Source organism: Chlorocebus sabaeus, chromosome X (assembly GCF_047675955.1).
Source record: "Chlorocebus sabaeus isolate Y175 chromosome X, mChlSab1.0.hap1, whole genome shotgun sequence".
NCBI lineage: Eukaryota > Metazoa > Chordata > Mammalia > Primates > Cercopithecidae > Chlorocebus > Chlorocebus sabaeus.
Window position 1 is genome coordinate 144,154,638 of NC_132933.1, and position 18,777 is coordinate 144,173,414.

Sequence of the window (18,777 nt, forward strand, 5' to 3'; positions counted from 1 at the left end):
AAGGCAATGATAATCAAAGTCTGCTAAAATCTTTAGGTGATAGGTTGATGAAGAACTTTGAAATAGTTCCATCAGGGTGACCCCTGCAGAACCACAGGTCTTCTTGGTAATTATTAATCTTCTTCCTGTTGGGTTGCAATGAGAAGTACCTAGCACCACTAGTAAGTATGAATGCCAAAACAAATTGTCCTGGTATCTAATCAAGTTTCTAGGTGTAATTGGGAATATATAGACAATTTATTCCATAAAAAAGTATGTAAAACATCACCACAAAAATATAACCTGCAAAATTTAAAATGTGGAACATTTTTATAGAAAAAATGACTCAGATTCTTACAGAAATAAATGGCACAGAAAGAAAAAAGCAGGGGGAACTGCTATCGATGAAAATAAATTTAGGTGATATTTTCACCAAATGAATTTTGATTAAAACAAATTAATTGTAAAAACTGTATTTTTTTGCTGAAAGTCAAGAAAAAATGAACATGATTGGCATTAGGTGATGTTAAGGAACAACTGTTAATTTTGTTTGATGTGATATTGGTATTGTGTTTTTTTAATTTCTTATTAATTATAGACAGTGAAAAAAATTAAAGATGAATAATGATATGGGTGGCTGCCATCCCAGAACCAAGGGATTCCTGAGATGTGGGAGTTTCAGTGCTAAGATCAGAATAGTCCTGGACAAATTGGGACAGTGGATCACTTGATTTCTGAGGTTTGTTTTAAAATACTCCACTAGGCCTGGGCGCGGTGGCTCATACCTGTAGTCCCAGCACTTTGGGAGGCTGAGGCAGGCAGACTACCTGAGGTCAGGAGTTCGAGACCAGCCTGGCCCACATGGTGAAACCCTGTCTCTACTAAAAATCCAAAAATCAGCTGAGCATGGTGTTGCATGCCTGTATTCCCAGCTACTCGGGAGGCTGAAGTGGGAGAATAGCTTGAACCTGAGAAGCAGAGGTTGCAGGAAACAGAGATTGTGCCACTGCATGCCAGCCTGGGCGACAGAGCAAGACTCTGTCTCAAAAATAAATAAAATAAAATAAAATAAAATAAAATAAAATGCTCCACTAAAGGAAAACTAGATGAGTAGAACATATTAAAAATGTTGATGTTGAATGCACTGGGCAGAGTACCAGGAGGTTTGTTACCCTGTCCTTTCTATTTGGAGCTAGGTTTGAGAATTTCCATAGCAATACAGTTTCTTTAAAAAATAAATTTCCACTTTTAATAATGGCTTGCACTTGTTTCTGAATTCTAAGAGCATGTTTTCTCCATTTTATCATCCTCTGGTGATGAAGGGAAGAGTGGGAATCAAATGTGAGTCAAAATAAGAAGGAATCTCCAGTAATTTTGGGGAATGATGCAGACCGCACAGTTTGTTATGGTGAGAACTTCTCACAAAGATGCATGAAAGTGAAGAAACGTCCTTCTAGTTGCAGTGTATGTATTCAAACCCACTGGAGACATGATGCCAGTAATTTATTTAAAGGCTAGACAATGGCAAACTCAAGAAAGAACTTATTTACAGAGAACATTATTTGAATCTGAGATTTGGTATAGGCTCATGTTGGAATTACATGGCCGATACGCTTATACAGCATCTTTCCCCAAGGAATATTATCAACAGCAAATTAATTCTGTGCTGCTAAACCTGAAGTAGGCAGCAAACAGACATTTTCTGACACTGAACTGGAACTTTCCAGTTCAAATGGCAGTTTAATGGCACAATCCGGAAGGGAAACAGAGAACCCTGTCACGTAATCTAATATTTGGCAAGGTTTAGACAAATGTTTGGGCAACTTTCAGGTCAATGTTTGACAGGTGTTTAGATGATTCATTCTAAAGGAGGCTGTCAAACGCCAGGTTGCCGGTATCATGCTAACAAAGTCAAATAAAATGGTGTCAGGAGATTACAGTCCGCCCCAAATATTTTTACTCTCTTATTGTATATACATTGACACTGTATTGATTTCGATAAATCCTTTAAGACGTACTTAAATAGAGAATGGGAAGCGTCCAAGGGAAAATAACAAAGGTACCTGAAAGCTGCAGAAATCAAATAGGAAGGTGGGTAAGTCTAGAGGAGACATCCATTGCCCACAGTCTAGGGCCAGAGCTTCCTTGCGGGTCAGTACATGATGCGTTGTCCAGAATTAGAGTCTCAGAGAGGCCATCGGATCTCTGCTCAGTCCTGAAAGCAGTTCCTGAAGTTCTCAAAGCAGAAGCAGAAAGGACTGGCTGGGCCCTCTGATCTCTGCAGAACAATGTCAGAACTCAGTCATTATAGACTGTGTGTACTCATGAGCGTGTGCTCTACATGTGCTCATCCAAAAATCCACACACTAACTAGGACACCAAAACTATCTCAGGGCAGAAAACTACAAAACGTCACCTAAGAACGGAGTAGCAGCAGAGGAGAGTGATGTGGGCTTTTTATCTGAAGCTCCCAACACTGCCGTGGGTGAGGAAGTGCTGGGATTCTGGGTCATTGATTGGAAGCAGCCAGCTTGGCTTTATTTGACTGACTCTAGACTCCTTGAGAGTCTGATAAAAGGGATAAAATATGACCCTTTGTCTCCCTTTGTCTAGGATGGCATTTGGGTGAGTACAGTTGAGATTTGCCTTGTGGGAGCTCAGCAGACAAGTCTGCATTTAGTGGAACATACCATGTGTTCCAAAGGCTGGAGGAGTGGGCTCTGCCTGCTGAAGGTCGGTTTTGGGGTTTGAATATCTGCAGCGCCATCACCAGGGCAGTCTGGGACATACATGATCTTTGGAGTTAGTGTCAGGAATTGGGAAGAAACTTACATGAAGGGAACACTTAATCTGAGATCCTGATGACGATGATAATGGTGATGGTGATGATGATGGTGATAATGATGGTAATGATGGGATAATGACAATGATGATGGTGATGACAATGATGATGATGATGGTGATGACCATGATGATGGTGATGGTGATAATGGTGATGACAAAGACTAGAAGAAATCAGTGCCTGTAAATTCCATGCCAATACTCCATTCTGAAAACCCCAAATAAACGGAACTCAAAGCCTAAGCAACCCATCTGTCCAAATGAATTGAGAATGTGCTCCAGGGACAGTGAAAGGATGCAGGTTGGAAGCCTAAGTAGGAAGGAGAAGCCCAGAAGAGGAGAGTGAATGTATTGGATTATGGCCTCATCGTTTCAAGGCCACTGACTGCTGCAGTGGGCGGTGCCTTCTACAAAACTTCTCTGCTCAGCTGATGTTTGTGTTTCTTCTAACATGGAAAGATTTGTCCACGGTAGCCTGGAGTATTACTGAGTACATGGGCCAAGGGAAGAGACAGACCTTTGCTGAAATCCCCAGAATCTACACTTTATTTGCTCTGGGACCTAAGTCACAAAACTTCCTAGTCAAATCCTCTGTTTTTGGATTGTCAGATAAGCACAATGGAATAAAATGCATATGTTTGTTTTGTAAACTAAATGGGATACAATAGGCATCAATACATGTGTGTTAAAAATACTTTCTTTTTCTTTTATTTAAGTTAATAGTAATGTATAAAAACTAATCTTCATGAGACTAGTAGTCGGTACAAAATTGGCAAAAAGATAAGGCGTAATTGGCTTGATATTCCATCTGACGGAGCAGCAAAGCATAGGAAGAGGGGTCTTGGGAGCTAGAACGTTCCTAATTTCCTTAGGGTTGGCCTCCTTCGTGGATGATTCATACACCACGTCCTCATTTTAAGATAATTTTAATTAACAAACAATAATAACTAATCAATGATTTTTTAAATAAGCACCTACTATGCTTCATATGTGCAAGATTAGGCAATTTCATGCTTGTTTCCTCTTTTACTACTGAGAACCAGGTGGGTGAAACTATACCTTTTCTTAGAAAAGAAACAATTGAATGAGGCACTGAGGGTTTTTTTTAAAGAGCCTATGAAGTTTCTACAACTTCAAAGTAACAGATCTCACTGGCTTAACAGATACAAACTTTTCAGATTAATTCTGAAAAATTAACTAATTGTATTTTTGCAACGAATTATGGAGTATATATGAAAAGAAAATTTGTTTTCCTTTCATAAACGTGTATGTGCATTTTTCAGGTAATATGTATATGACTACATCTCCTTATCTATATATTAGTCATTCATGTAAGTATATTAGGCTCAGGTAAAGCTACATAGTTTGTTATTTAAATAAAGAAAGCCTTTAAATTGAGCCATAATTTGCTGATATTATATGCTAGTTTGGCAATTTCGCTAATTTTTTGCTTATTTTTTTCTTTTCATTGTTTGTCCGTATTTATATGGGTTACCTACCTATGTGTTGCAGCTTCAGTAAATAAAAAAATAATAATAATTGTGAACTGTTTTTTAAGTGAACTCTATGGGAAAAATGAGTCACATATCTCAAGTGTAAAGAGAAATTTCTGATGTAAATATCTGTGCCTATTGTCGATACTGATTTTAAAGTCTCCCTGCCCAGCATTGGTCGCTATAGAAACACTGTTTTTTGTCTACTTGTATATAGATATATGTATGTCTGTGTGTGTGTGTGTGTGTGTGTGTGTGTGTAGAGAGAGAGAGAGAGAGACACACACGATCTAGAACATGGAAATACTGCCATCTGGTGTTGTACATCTTATACATTATTCAAATGCCCTTCAGAAAATTTGAAATAAATCTTCAGATTTCTAGCCCTTGGGTTTTGTTAAGTAGGAAAATCTCTTAGTCTCAGATAAATGCCCTCTTTTCTTTCTCAAAGGAAGAGAATTATAAACTGTATATGTTAAATTCACTTAATGAATATTTAAATTAAGAATCCAACAAAGCAGTTATAGGATCATTTCTCTTCATACAAAAGGATCCTTCTTTAAGTCTGACAATGCAAAAGTTTTTTTGCTTTGATCTCATTGCATGAAAATGCTATTTAGTTAACCCAGTAATTTTGAAATTATTATTTAAAAGCTTTTATATCATGAATAACTATTTGGATTTGTAAAGTTGATGTTCAAAATGCTTTTAGGCTACAAGAGACAGAAAGGGGCTTATGCTCTTCAAAAGGGAAGGGATTTATCACCCATGTGTCTGCAGGCCCCTATGGCTAAAGGGGGAACCTGAACTTCCTGAGAGTTCGATTTTAGGGAACTGGATCAGCTCTGTACAACAGTGGTATTCAAACATTTTTACTTGAATACTCTCTAAAAGAATCTTGCCAATCTGTACATCTCCTGGCACATTTTTGTTACATCTACAGTTTTACATCATAATTTTAACTAGATGGAAAGAATGAAATTTCTAGCATATTGTAAATATAAATATTTAAAGACAGAACTGCAACGTCATGCTTTTAAACCTTTCCAATGTAAGCTAATTATCACAGCAGTTTGATACCTGTTACAGTTAATTAAAATCCCTAAAACTGCTCTTCTTAATCAGGGGAAAATTTCCAATCATTTGTTTTATTCCTTGAAGTTTAATTTCTATTCCGCTCTCCTCAGACAATTTTATCTTAAAGCCATATTATTTGATGTTTGAAAATATTTTATCGATAACTTATTTTACTTACCTAAAACAAAACTGCATCATATTGTAAATATTTTCTTTACAAAAATTCTTGCAACCACAAGACTCTAAGAGTTTGAAAACTTTCTTGTAGCTTGTGTTATTAATACATTTACTATTATAACATTGTTAATCAAAACAACATAAAGACACAGCATTTAAAATATAATCATACATGATTAAAACATAAACATTGATCATTGTTCAATAAAATTTATTGACATGAATCTCTTAATGGGATCAGTGGAGGTTTCCTCCATTTTTCTGTTTTTATTTATTTACATATTCACATACAATGGTTTCTCAACTTTGGCACTATTGACATTGGGGGCTGGATAATTCCTGGGGGGAGGGAGGACTGTCCTGTTTATTCGTTGTGGGATGTTTTGCTGCATTCCTGGCTTCTACCACTAGATATCCGTGGTATATTCCGAGCTGTGGTGACGAAAAGTACCTCCACACTTTGCCAAATATTCCCTGGGAAACAATCCTCCTTCTCATGAGAACCACCATTGACCATTCCTTCAATTTTGAGAACACAAAGATTTGGAAACACTGAATTTCAAAGGGATTCATTACTCATTACTCGGGAGACTGAGGTGGGAGAATTGGCTGAGCGTGGGAGGTTGAGGCTGCAGTGAGCTCGAGGCTGCAGTGAGCTATGACAGCACCACTACACTCCAACCTGGATGATAGAGTGACAAAACGAAAACAAAAACAAAAACAAAACAAAGTACTTAACCATATCAGACTTCCTTTTTGTCAAAAAAGTCAGGCTAAATAGTTCAATTCAAATGAATGAGCTATTATACTTTTAATAAAACATCATAAGACCTACTGAGAAATAGATTACAATAAACATTTTTATAAGACCGATTACCAAAAGCAATCAAGAGCTAATAAAACGAATCTATCCACTTTTTATTATAGGCTATATAAACAAGAATAAATCTATACGTTGTTCCGCATTTTAAAATTTGCAGTATTGTAGTGTGATGTATAAAATCGCAAGTTCTTGTTAAGCAAGGAATATGATAAATGGCATAATATTCTCTTGGTAAATATGGGTGTTGGTGTTAGGCTTTTGGGAATAATTAGTTAAGGACCATCTATAATTCAGACTTAACTCCACTAATTCTGTTAGGCATCATGATCTTACTTTTCCTCTTTGTTGCACACACAAAAAATAAAGAATACAAAACTAAAAGTTAGTCAGCCCAGTAGCCCATATAATTTTATGTGCTATTAATGGGAGAGTATTAAACATTTTATAAGATGAAATAACATGGGATTGACCATAATTTAAGTATATATAGTATTATTTGTTTTGGTAAATTAGATTTCCATTGGTGTTGAACAACACACGAAATTCAAAAGAAATCATATAGAATATTTTTATTCTGCATGTTTTAATCCAATGTAACATGAAGATCTGGTAGAGCCATACATCATCAGTTGCATTTGATCAAATCAGGATTATTAACCAATACTAGTTCAGGGCTTGAAGGTGCTTCGTTTTTTTTTATTATATGGCTAAAGGTATTCTTCTTCCCAATAAATGATGCCATTGGACTGTATGAGACCTGAAAAGAATTATTTACATTGCAATCCATAAGGAAAATGACTTTTCTAGTTCAACATTTCTTCATATAGCTCTTTTTGCTTTATTACTGGACTCTGGTGAGATGACTGAGGATGATGGAAAAGCTGAGTTGAGATTGGTGGAGCAAACTCACCATCAGGCTCACTGCTCATATTCTGTAGTGTGTGTCAATTCAAAAACTCTCAGTCAGGGCCCAGATTCCTCATTTCTGTCTATACCCCTCCCCCAAAACAGGACAGAGCCTGTGTACAGAGCCCAGATTTTAATTATACTTAGTTTCCAAATCAGGTAGTACTTTTATATACATTTTCCAGTTTTCAAAATTTGCTGAAATTTCCTCTACTCCTGTCTTTCCCATTTTGTTTGTTCCTATGCATTAATACATTGCTTTAATGTCATTATCGTGAACTTCGAAAAGGAGAGGAAATCATATATGTGGTTAGTCCACCACACAAGCAGACCTCTTCATCTTTTTGACCCTCACAATTTAGATGTTATTTAAAAATCTAGTTGATTTCATTCATAACTATCTGCCCTTAACTGCTCTTAGAATAGTTTGAATTTTTATAATCTCACTCACCCACCTAAGCCTTTTCAGTTTCCTAGTTATTCTATGACAGGAGATTGACAGCATTTAATAATTCTTACAATTGTTTCTTCCTTTGAGGGGAAAAAAAAGCTTATCAACAGAGTAAGGAGGTACCAACAAAATCCTTTTAGGTAGGGCTTGCAAACTAGAGCCTGTGGGACAATTCTGGCACACTTCCTGCTTCTGTAAATAAAGTTTTACTGGCACACTGGCACACACATTCCACTATGGGTATCTGTGTCTATGCCTGCTCTCGAGCTCAGTGGCAGAGTTGGGTAGATGTGACAGGCTGTATGGCTGCACAGGTGAAAATGTTTGCTATCTTTCTCTTTGCAGAAAACGTTTGCTGAACAGTGCCTTAGATTTCCACATAGTGTATGTTACCCAGCTTGCTGCTGTTGGGTTAGTCTGTGCCAACTTGGATTCATTATTTGTGGGAGATTTCAGATGCTACAGTTATGGTTTTAGAGGATGTTTCTGAGTCTAATATGCCTCCCATGCTTTATTTTAGCTATGCACATTAACATATGTCTGGCATATGAGAGTAAGTCTTTTATTTTGCAGCTGATCAAAGGTTTGCTTTGATTAAGGGAATTTTCCACCTATGTGTTCCTTGAGTGAAAATGAGTTGCATTATTGACTTGTATCCTATTTGTATTTTGCTATATTATTCACGAATGTAAACAAATATTAATGCATTCTCATCAAACTCTTGCTCTTTTATGGACATGTACAATGTTCATATATAGTTAGCATTGCCAAACTTTTAGCAAATAAAAATACAGGATGCCTATCGTTAAAGCTGAATTTCAGATAAACAACAGATAAATTTTTAATAGAAGTATGTCTAATGGAAAAAAATTCAGATTTGGTGGGATGTCTTGTGTTTCACCTGCCAAAACTATTTATGATTTACATTTATAATGTGTATATTTTCTAGGGTAGCAGAACTCTAGGGACATACACCAAAGACAACAGGGAAACTTGAAATGAAGAACTGAAAGCCCACTTTTATAAATGTATGCCATTGTGTTTACTAATGCCAACCTTCGAAGCAACAGATTTCTGCAGACAGTAGTTGACAGAGCGGGAGCATCTCCATCTTGAAAGAACACCACCATTCTAAGTTCCCCTTGATTAAAAAACCACCTAAGTCCAACCCTAAAACATCAGCCTAATAGCTAATGTCAACATAACCAGAAACATTCCGACCCTAAGATAAACCCCTCTCCAACCAGAAACATGCCAACCCTGATAGCCTCCCTTCAGACCAGAGACATTCCAACTCCACAATAAAGTTTCCCTCACATAGAAACATTCCAGACCTACAATAAGCCCCTCTTTCCAAAACCCTTAAATATCCTTAGTCTGTAAGAGAGAAGGCTCCTGACCAAAATTGGCCAGAAGACCCTCTCAGGTTTATTTCTCTAAAATAAACCTGTCCTTGATTATTAAGTCACATTTTGTGTTTCTTTCCTCTTTATTTAAAGTAGTTGGCTCCTTATTGGAAAAGAATTATGCTGTAACCTAGATTGATTAACTATTACACACACTGAGGCAAAACAGGGAAAGGACCCATGCTCTGAAGGCAGGAGATTAACATAGAACCTGGCATCGAGTAAGAGTTGAATAAATATTTGTTGAAGGTGTCTGAACAGCAGATACCCATGGAAGGAAAAACAATAGATGTAGGTGTATGCTGAAATTGCCACAAAGTAAAACAAAGAGCTATGTTGCAGCTACACTAGATCATGCACACTTTTGCTGTACAACTAGCCTCATCTAGTTTTTGTTCTCCCCTTTCTAATCTTTAGTGTTCCTAACCCTGAGTGTCTAACACAGTTTCTTACCAGGCCATTCTCCAAGAAATATTAAGCGGGGAAAAAAACCCAGATTTTATCATCCAAGTATTTAAGAAAATAGATTTTTTTACATTAAAAAAATGTAAATTATACTGGGCCAACTGAGGAATGCAGTATGGACCAAGCGTGGTGGTTCACGCCTGTAATCCCAGCACTTTGGGAGGCCAAGGCAGGTGGATCACTTGAGGTCAGGAGTTCGAGACCAGCCTGAACAACATACTGAACTCTTGTCTCTACTAAAAATACAAAAATTAGCCAGGCGTGGTGGTGGGGGCCTGTAATCCCAGCTACTCCGGAGGCTGAGGCACGAGAATCTCTTAAAACCGGGAGGCGGAAGTTGCAGTGAGCTGAGACTGCACCACTGCATTCCAGCCTGGGTGACAAAGGGAGAATCTGTCTCAAAAAAAAAAAAAAAAAAAAAAAAATGCAGCGTGTTGGAGAGCTTCAGTACTTGGATTCCAGAGCTGACCACCTGGACACAAATCCCAGCCCCATTCCTTGTTAGTTGCGGGTCCTTTATCATCCTGTGCCTCCGTTTCCCTTATGTAAATTAGTTTTAATAATAGAGCTTGCAATGTGTAAGATAAATCAATGATTTTGCATACACACACAAACACACAGAAGCAGTCCTTAATTAGTAAGATTCTAATACTCCTGAATTTCAGTTACCCTAGTTTAGTCAAATAACATCAGTCTCCTTACAGCACAGTTCAAGTTTCATTCACCATGTTATGTTAACTGTGAGGAATTGCATACAGCACAAACTTTGCTGCTAGCTCTTCAATCCACACATCACTGCATTAAAAACGATATGCATCGTGATCGCATATCCGTTCGTGCAAAGACAACAAAGCATGTCTCCTTATCTCCCATGAAAAACACACACACAACATTTAACAAAGCAGGCTTTCAACAGAGGGATTTGGCTAACAAAGCAAAGACATGAAGAGTGGTAAAGCTAGAATCAAACATAAAGGAGTCGTTGAAGAAATAGCTGACTGTGGGAGTATTGCCATCATTTGAGAGACTCTAGGTACGCAGCCACAGAAAAGTGGTGAGGCCAAACCTGTTAATAGAAATGAGGTGACTGTGGGGAAAAGGATCAAGATGTCCCAGAGGAAGCAATGTTGGCAAAAACTCTCACACTAAAGAAACTGTAAAATATATCCTGATATTTTCAGCACAAAGGATAAAATTTTGAAGGCGAACCAAACAGAAAAGAATATGACTATCTGCTAAGGCATAGAAAAGATGCTCTCTGCAGCAAAAGTTATACAATAAAAAGGCGCCAAGCAGAACTTTTTCATCACTCCCCAAGGAAACTTTGCACCCATCAAAATACTTGATCATACTTACGCATTTATGTTCTTACGTATTTATAACTTACAATATGAGAATTTACAATATTTTGGCAAAAATTTTAAAGGCCACAGATCAATTATAATTTTCCCATTGATTATAAAGCTTGCTTCAGATGGTTTCAACTTGCATGCTTATTTTTATGACCCTGCACTACTGTACCGCTGTGCAAACTGAGTACCTGCATCTGCATCTGCGTGTGTGTGTGTGTGTGTGTGTGTGTGTGTGTGTAGCCTGGCCCACAGGAAATACTCAGCAGCAAGTACTCGATGGTATTCTTAGGTATTATGGGTAAAGTTGCTTTGAGGTCAGTTAGCGGAGAAGGTGATTGAGTTTCTGGTCACCTGGCAGGAGTAGGTGGTGTTTCAGGAGTGGTAGCAGCATTTAACATCGGAGAATTTCAGTTCACCTCAAACTCCTTCATTTGAAGGAGCTTTCGCACACAAATCAGGGACCCTCTGCCTAAGCGTGTCCAGCCATCTTTAAAAAGCTTTCAGAGGTGGCTCATTGAAGGCTCGCAAAACCTATAAGCAGTGATGAGGTACTGTTCCCATAACCCTAAATCTATCTATAGGACCCTGGTGTGATTAATTAGATTCCTGGATGCATTTCTTCCCATCTACAGTCCTTGTCAGACGATGGATAGTTACCTTTACAATACTAAAGAATACAGGTGATTAAACAAGTATGATATTTAAAAGCTTATAAGAAGAGCTGACTGAGTGAATATGTGAACATATTATAATATGTAAACTTTCTCAATATAGAGTAGAAGTGGGAGGCCAGACTCTGGCAACAGACAGCCTTGTTCCAAATCTACTCTCTGACTCAAACCAAGATCAACCCTGCTATCTCACTGCACCTGTATAGCCCTTTCTGTAAAATGGGGATAATAGCAGTACCTACCTAGTAGACTTATGATGAGGATTTAATGAATTCGTTCATAAAGCACTTGGAACAGGTTTTGTCATGTGGCTAGCACTCTATACATTTTTACTCAATAAATAGAATGCAAAACTTTGGGCTCCTGTTGATTTCCTCACTCTGGATACTTCCCCCGGGATATACCAAATTGCTATTCCAGGTGTAAACATTTCCAGAAACATTTCTGATACCTTTTCTACATTAGAAATTTCCACATCAATGACTTTCAGAGCTCATCCACATAACCCTGGGTTTACACAAGGATATTGCAAGGATTTCACAGGGGTCAATTGTTTGAAAGAAATCAATTTCCAGGGCACCACTTTCCTAACAAATGCAAACTACTCTTTTCAGGGGAACTTCAGGGGAACTCTTACAGTGATTCAGTTAATAATAATCAATAACTAATAATAATAATTTTTAAGTATTGATCATTATTAATCACAATCAATAATTATAGATTCTTGATTATTAATAATACTATTTATTATTGATAGTTATTAATACTAAATAGCAAATCAATTATAAATTATTATTAATAATTATTGATAGTGATACTAATAATAAAATATATTAATAATAATAATCAATAAAAATAACTTGATAATCAATGCCAGCACAGAGGAAATTCAGCTCATCTTATTCTCCAACCACTTCCAATTCACCAGTCTGGGATTGCTTGAAGCTTAGATGGAGCCTGTTGTCCTCTATAATGACATTAACAGCACCTCTTCACTCTCAAGGAGAGCCTGTTAAATTTTAAGCTTAGGAGATTTTAGCAAGAACTCCCTAAGATCATACCCAGTTTTCAGAATGGTTACGTTGTTTTTCTGGAGAGACATCTAAAACGTTCACGAGGTTCTCAAGAGAGTCTACGGGCCCAACAAGATTGAAGACCACTATTTTAGAGGAACAATGGACCCTTCTCCACTCCAAGGCCAACTCCTTCATTCTCTCATTTAAACTCTCACTCCTACATACTCAAACTTTGGTGTTTCCACTCAAGTCCTTCAGCCTACATCTACGCTCAAGTCTGAATCTTCATCTGTAAAATATTTTCCCTTTAGCAACCACGCTACCTTCCTTCTGTTCTTCCTGACTCTACTTTCTCAGACTCTAATTACTTTTCTACAAATTACCATCTGTCTTTTGTTCCTTGCACTACAGCAAGACCCTGGTGATGTTTAATGCAGTGTACACATTCTAACTCTGATATAAACTCTGTGTGTGTGTGCATGACTTGATATCATTTGGATAGCAATTTATGGCAGAAACATCCTCTTGTCTGACTCTGAGTCTTTTTACGATTGATAACTGAAACTATTACTTGAAGTTCTCCCTTCCTTTGGACTTGATGACATCATTCTTCACTTTTTCTTTTCCTGTCTCAGGGTCTTCTTTCTCAACCTATTCTGTGGCTTCTTCTCTCCATGCAGCAATTCACTTTATAAATAATATTGAAAGAATGAATGGATGGGGATCGGTTTTGATGAGACACTGCTCCAAGCTTGGCTCTGCCTCTGACTGGCTGCCTGACTTTGAGCGCCTTCCTGGGCCTGTCTGCATTCAGTCTCCTTGCAATATCATGGGGAGACTGAGATGATAACATATTGACTGTCCAGCACAGAATAGATGTTCAATAAATTAGTTGATCTTTCTCCCTACAGGCAAATATTGTAGTGTTTTGATGACCATTGTGATGTTACAAACTCTTTAACACATCTCTGTTTGAGGTCTCTTTACAACTGGAGACTTATTTTTCCCTTTGCTTACCAGGCATCTACATCTGAACCTCCCATGGGCACCTCAAAGGTCACAACTGTGGGTAGCCCTATACCTGCCCTCTGAGACTTCCTTTTACAGTCTCTCCAGCTACCCACTCTTCCGAACCACCCACCTCGAAGTTATTCTGTAAACCTTCCATTTGGTGGCTAAACCCTTCTCACATATACTTGGTAAAGAACTCCTTTTGATTTGACCTTCCTCTTTGCTTTCAGATCTCCACTTCCACAGACACTACTACAGTCCAGACCTCCACTGTTTCCATGTGAGAGTGAACATTGATCTATATGGTCTCACAGCCTCTAGTCTCCCAGCCTCTAGTCTCATCCTGCTTCATCTGACAGTTCCCACTGCTGCAGAAAGTAGCAGTTGCCAATATCATGGGGGGAATTGATATAACACATTGAATATCCAGCACAGAATAGATGCTTAAGAAGTTAGTTCATCTTTCTCCCTGTAGATGAATGTTGTTTCCCTTATTGACACTCAGCGTTTTGATGACCATCGTGATGTGGCAAACCTCCTAGAAGATGTCGCATCACTTTCTTAGACAGTGCCTCTTTACTTCTCTCCCACGTGTAAAATCTTTCATTTACTCTCCATTATCCAGAGCAAGGTTGCTCACCCTAGCACTGTCGACATTTGGGACAGAGTCTTTGCTGTAGGGACTTTGTACAGTGTAGGATGCTTAGTGGATCCCTGGTCTCCACCTGCCAGATGCCAGTAGCCTGCCGCCTCCCCAGTTGTAACAGAAAAATATAGACCTTGCCAAGTATCCCAGGGAGGGGGCACAGAGTTGCCCCTGATTGAGAACCGCTGATCTGCAAAAATAAAATCTATATTACCTCTTGGCTTATAATATACTTCAAGATATTGTACCCAAATATCTTCAACTTTATCTCCTAAAACTATAACTCACACACACCCTGAAATCTCTTACAGTTCTACAAAAAATTTACTCTTTCCAAATATACCCCACCTTTTATGACTCCCAGAATAAAGTGCCCCATTTTTCTACTTTTTGTCCCCATTTTCTACTGGAATACCTTTTTGTCCTTATCCTTCCAAACTAATCTCAGATGATTTCTCCTGTTGTAAAGTCTTCCCTATCGACATTATAAATAATTTGTCCTTCTTCCTTATGGATCCTACATCACTTACTATCTATTGTAGCACTTGTCACTGTAATTTCCTCTTTTCACAAATGTTTTAACCTGACCACTACTACCACCTACTTACAACTTTTTGAGTTTAGAAAAGAGATTCTATATACTTAGTATGTAGTACAATGCCCAACACATACTAAGAGTCTTGACAGCTATTAGATAGATGAATAAGGGAATGATTGAATGAGTGAATGAATGAGGTCACATCTCTCTCTCCCCGGCATGGAAATATGTTGCATGTTCTGCATGCAGAGTGAGTTGCTGGCCTCAAGTCAAGAGGGAATCCCCCTTTAAGAAGAGGACCTGAGCTGCTGTTCCTGAAACTTCCTGAAATCTCATCTGTTCCTGAAACTTGTTCTATTGAGACTTGAGTTTCAACTTGATGCTAGAGAAAGTTGTTAAAATTTATTTTATTTTTTTATTCATTGATGGTTGCATCTCTAATGTCCCAGTCATAAAAGTAATCTTATATTTAACAAATCTCACTTAGAAACATTTTGCATGGGGCTCTGCCTAGCATCTTGATATAAAATTTATACCTAAGTCTATTTTGGCAAACATCAAATTAAACTTGTAAGTATAAAGGAAATAAGAGTGTCCTTGACCTCCCAAGGCTTAGATGATCAGCAGTTTCTAAATGACATTCCTTGAAAGTGAACTTTGATTTTTTAAGAACTGGGCGTGAGGCTGTAATCAAGGCACTGAGATATTTAGATGATTTAGAAAAGCACAAGCTGATCTACCATCATTCAGCTTGCAGGATACCTTTATCTTCTGTAAGTAGTATGAAACACCTTTGTTTTTGTATTGATTCTATTCCTTTGGAACATTATAGGTTTTGTCTTGTTATGTTGCCTATAGTCAAAGGAAACGATTATGGAATTTACAATTACAGGAAGCAGGTCATTAAAGGGGGCCGGGTTGGTTTTATTAAGGATCTGCTTTATTTCTATTGGAACAATTTTATGCACACAACAGCATATCAAATAGAATGCACCAGAGGATGATTTTAGGAACTTAGTTCAAAAGCCCTCTCAGGATTTTGCATACATTTTAAATAATACTCAGCTAAACACGTAATCACATGTTTCTCATATATTTTCAAAAATCCCATATGGTTAGAAATTGCTGCCAGATTTCCCTGTTTTGATAAACAGAATGACATTTAATCAAACAGTCCTGAAAAATACCTTCTTTTTTGACTTTATACTCAGGCAAGTTAATAAAGTCCCCATTTCAGATGATGAAATGACACACTGCCTGCTCCTATTCCAGTTTTCTGCCTCAAATGTCTTCCTGGAGAGACTCCATGTATGCCAGCCTTCTCAAGGATTTAAGAGTATTAAACCAAGGGTAGATGGTAGCTAGTGTTCTTTGATCTCACTGTATATGTCGTTATTCATTTTTTTCTTCTTCTTTTCTTTTCTTTCTTTTTTTTATATATGGGGGTCTCACTATGTTGTCCAGGTTGGTCTTGAACTCCTGGCCTCAAGCAATCCTCCCACCTCAGCCTCCAAAGTTTTAGGATTACAGGTGTGAGTCACCACACCTGGCCTGGTTGGTATTGATTTTTAAAAAGTAATTTGTTACTTGTTGTCCATGAAATTTGGTGTGTTCTAAATAGGTTGGTTGTTTCACTACATGACGTTCCATATATTTATAATCAATTCCAGTTAATAGGAATTCCAATAGAATGGCTGAAACAAATTGGGTAGAACAATTACTAACCCCTTTAGACATTATTATGTTAGGTTGAAATATTTTCTACACTGGCTCTATCTATGGGTCATTGCATCTGGCTATTTAGATCACAAGGAAATGTAATTGAACTAAAAATCTTAATCAATGAGAAACGGGCTGTTTTTGTTTTGCTTGGCTTTTTACCTGTCAGCTGGCTCCTCATCTTTGAGGTTTGCTCTGACAGCTCTGAAGCTTGGGCAATATACAACAATATAGGCAAAGTAAGGAAACAATTAGGTTGTATGATATTAATACATTCCCATCCTGAAAACCACAGTTTTAAAATATTCCTATTGTTTCCCCTGTCCTCTGCTCATTTGACAGTTACTACGAGCAGCTTTGGGCAGAGGGGGAGAGAAGTGCATATGTTGTCACCTGCCGCTCTGCTGCTTCCATAGCCCATGTTAGGAATGAGCATGGTGTAGATTAAGTACAACTACACAATAGTCATCAATTGCCAATGTTATCAATACATTAGGAAAGGGCTTTGATTTCCAATTAAGTACTGAATAATTGAAAGAAACATGTGTTGTTGCAGGTTGTTGAGAAACACCTCTACCTCCATTTACTCTTTTATTAAGAAACAGGGATAAAAAATATTGTGATATCAGGATATCTAGAATTTGGAAGATGTGGAATCATCCTGCTGAGTCCAAGGGCAATCCAGAAAATAAGCTGTGATTCAGACTCTGGTGTGCCCTGTAGATGCCATGGGTCATCCAGGAGCCTTGTTACCTGAATGATGAGGAGCCACCTGGGAGGAATTCATTCTAAGGTTAAAAAAAAAATGTCATCCTGGCATAGTGACTTTGCCCCAGTTCAAAAGCCCGGGTTGTTGAAGAGGAGCTGCATTTTAGGAATGGTATGTTTACAATGAGTGCTTGTGTTTCCCAGATTTTCCATCCATAAGGATCTGAACATTTTAGGAAGAGAGAGACAGAACTCTAAGAGCTGAATGAGCCACTCACTGAGAGTGCAGTAGTAGCTCAGCAGGTCTGTGTTGTCCAAACCCTGCACTTTCCAAAGAAAGGTCTGTTCTTTGACAGCCTTCCAGGAGATAACCTCTAAGCCCTTGGAATATCCTGCCTGATCATAATGTGTTTGTTTACCTGGAGCTTTGAGTCATGCTAGATAGTTAGTGCTGATGATTTATAGTGGGGGCTTTGGGCCACCTGGCATCAGTCTTGACCTCTGGAGGGGCTGGTGACTAAGTTCGGTCATGCAGACAGTCTGCCATGCCTTCATGCTCCCAAAACCACACCGGATGTCAGGCTTGGGGGAGCTCCCTGGGCAGCAATAGTCTGTGCAGGTTCCCTCACATCACTGCTGGAAGAATTAGACATCATTTGGTTCCATTTTCCAGCTGCAGAAAAACTGTACTGTTGGGGAGAAATTAATAATTGAGCTTAAATCAAAAGGAAGAACCTTGATTGTCTAGATTTTGTAGAATTTTTTTTTAAATGTTGAGGGAAGAAGGGAAAACCAACTACATAGAAAAGGGAGCCTTTATTATGAACACACAACTATTTAAAACAAGTGAAGTAATACCCATGTAGAATAAAAGTAAAGAAAAAAGAAACAATTCAGATAATCATCACATAAGAATTTTATTTTATTTATTTTATTTTATTTTATTTGACAGAGTCTCGCTGTGTCGCCCAGGCTGGAGGGCTGTGATGCGATCTCGGCTCACTGCAACCTCGCCTCCTGGGTTCAAACGATTCTCGTGCCTCAGCCACCCAAGTATCTGAGATTACAGGCATGGTCCCACCTAATTTTTTTGGTAATTTTGGTAGAGACGGAGTCTCACCATGTTGGCCAGGGTGGTCTCGAACTCCTGGCCTCCAATGATCTGCCCGTCTCAGCCTCCCAAGGTGCTGAGATTACAGGCATGAACCACTGCACCCAGCATCTGACTGCATTGCTGAATTCAAAATATCTGAATATGTTATACAGAAAAATGTTTTGAAAGCCTAATGAAAATTAATAACGAAATACAATGTTCTACTTACAGTCATTGTTGACTTAATAATTTGTTTTGCAATGTGACAAAATAGATCTATACTGTTCATCTTGTCAAAAATATTTACGTGCAGAACTGTATTTTAAAACAAGCAAGTACAAAAGAGAAATAAAGTACATGAATATTTTATTACCTCTCAAAATAGCCTGACTTGAAAAGACCATC